The following is a 2,498-nucleotide window of genomic DNA, read 5'->3' as shown; positions in this document are numbered from 1 at the left end:
CTCAGAAACAGGTGTGACTCTGATCCTCCAATCACATCATGACAGAGGAGTTTGGAAGGAAACATGTGGATAAACCGGAGCTGCTGATCAGGAAGAGCAAAACTGAAGATGCTGTTATGTTTTGGATGTGTTTCTCCTTTTGTTTGTGTTCACCTTTTTTTTCTTCCTCCGTGCAAGCTGACTGTGGCTCCTCCCAGCTGATCTCCACCCTCTCCTGATCTCTGTGGAGGAGTGCACAGCTGTCTGCACTTAGTTTGACTTAGCTTGCTCCCTATTTAAGTTGAGGTCCTCCTGTGTTCAGTGTTGGTTCGTTTTGTATGCTCTCCCTGTAGTTTTTCTCAGCTCTTTGCTTAAATAGTTTTGCACCTTTTCCTTTGAGTTTTTTTTGTTATTAAATCATAAGAATCTTAAATTTTTCCGAGCCTCCTTCCCTGCATCTGGGTCCCCTTCGACCAGCTCATGACATTACGAATCAACCATGACAGACCCAGCAGGGTACACCAACCAGCATGTGATGTTCCGCTCCCCCCTTCCCAAGAAGATTTTTTGACCGCAGAAATGGCTTCCCTGGGCCAAGAGATGCGCAACTGCATGACCGGCATCTTGGAGCTTCATGGCCGCCTATCTCGTTTGGAGCAACCACCACCACAACAAACAAGACTGGGGCCTCCAGAACCTTTTGAAGGAAGCGCTGAGGATTGTCAGCCTTTCCTCACTTCATGCCAGCTCCAGTTTGAGTTCAACTCGGGTGAGTTCCCGACTGAAGAAAGTAAAGTTGCCTATGGTCTAAGTTTTTTTGAAGGGGAGAGCCAAGCAGTGGGGCCTTGCTGAGTGGAGCAGGGCAGCGGACCACTGCCGTTCCATCAGAGCATTTTCTGCCAAGCTCCTGAGTGTCTTCAACCCTTCCACACCTAATTGCGCTGCAGCTTCCCAATTGCTTCGGCTTTCTCAAGGCTGTTCCAGATTTTGCAGTGGAGTTCCGCACCCTAGCTGCCAGCGCAGTTTGGACTGACGAGGCACTCGTGGACGTCTTCTATCAAGGTCTCGCCAGTTCTCTAAAGGACGAGCTTGCAACTCGTGGTGTTCCTGATGACCTGGAGTCCTTGATCGACCTGGCCACCCGCATTGATCGTCGGATGAAAGAGAGGATGCACAAGCATAAAGAACGTCGCAGCATGGCAGAGGTCTACCCATCCATGTCGACACCTGCTCAGTCTTCCCCCAGTTGGTGCAGTCTCAGCATGCCTTCATCCTCCATGCCACATCCAGAACCAATGCAGCTGGGATCCAGTCGTCTCTCCCCAGCTGAGCGGCATAGACGCATGGGGGGGACATCTGTGTCTGTACTGTGGGGAGCCTGGGCACGTGATCAGGAACTGTCCAACAAACCCCAGGGCTCCCCAGCAGGAGGGCAACTGGTGAGCCGTGTTTCTGTTGTCTTGCCCTCTTGACCAACTAACACAGTCCTGCTATCTAGTGATAATCAGCAGGGTGAGTTTGATGCACTCATTGACTCTGGTTCAGATGGTGACTTAATTACTCTAGACGTGGTGCGTAAACTGAAGATCCCTAGGGAGCGTCTGGACTCTGCTCTAACTGTGAATGCCATTAATGGGGCCCTAATTAACCAGGTTTCTGCACGCACCATTCTTGTAAAAGTGACTGTCTGGTAACCACTCTGAACATTTGTCTTTTTATGTGGTTGGGAACATGAGTCCTCCTGTTATTCTAGGCTTTCCATGGTTGTGTAGACACACGCCACATATAGACTGGGTCTCTGGTCGGGTGTTGTCATGGAGTCCTTATAGTCTCATGAACTGTTTAAACGCAGCTTCTGGTCGCTCATCAGTCCATAGTCCACTCTGTCCAGAGCCTTCGTATTTGAGTACTATTCCTCCGGAGTACCATGACTTAGGGAACGTTTTCTGTAAAACTCGTGCTAAATCACCTCCGCCCCATCGTCCCTATGAATGCCCTATAGACCTTCTGCCAAATACTCAACGCCCTAAGGGACACCTGTATCCTTTGTCTGTTCCTGAGCATGAAGCAATGGAACAATACATACAGGAAAGTCTTCAAGTTGGCATCATCCGTCCTTCTTCCTCTCCAGCAGGGGCTGTTTTTTTCTTGTGATGAAGTGTGATGGTGGATTACGACCCTTCATTGACTACAGAGAATTAAACAACATCACAGTCCATAACACTTACCCTTTGCTTCAAACTGCATTTGATATGGTAAAGGGGGCAAAGATCTTTGCTAAACTGGACTTGCGTAATGCGTATCATCTGGTGCGCATACGCGAAGGCGATGAGTGGAAGACGGCGTTTAATACTCCCAATGGACATTTTGAGTATTTGGCGATGCCCTTTGGGCTCACCGATGCACCAGCTGTTTTCCAGTGTCTTGTCAATGATGTACTCAGAGACATGATTAATAAGTTTTTTTCTTCCTCCGTGCAAACTGACTGTGGCTCCTCCCAGCTGATCTCCACCCTCTCC

Source organism: Oryzias melastigma, linkage group LG17, assembly GCF_002922805.2.
Source record: "Oryzias melastigma strain HK-1 linkage group LG17, ASM292280v2, whole genome shotgun sequence".
NCBI classification, from domain to species: Eukaryota; Metazoa; Chordata; class Actinopteri; order Beloniformes; family Adrianichthyidae; genus Oryzias; species Oryzias melastigma.
Note: the sequence above shows the minus strand (reverse complement) of the source record.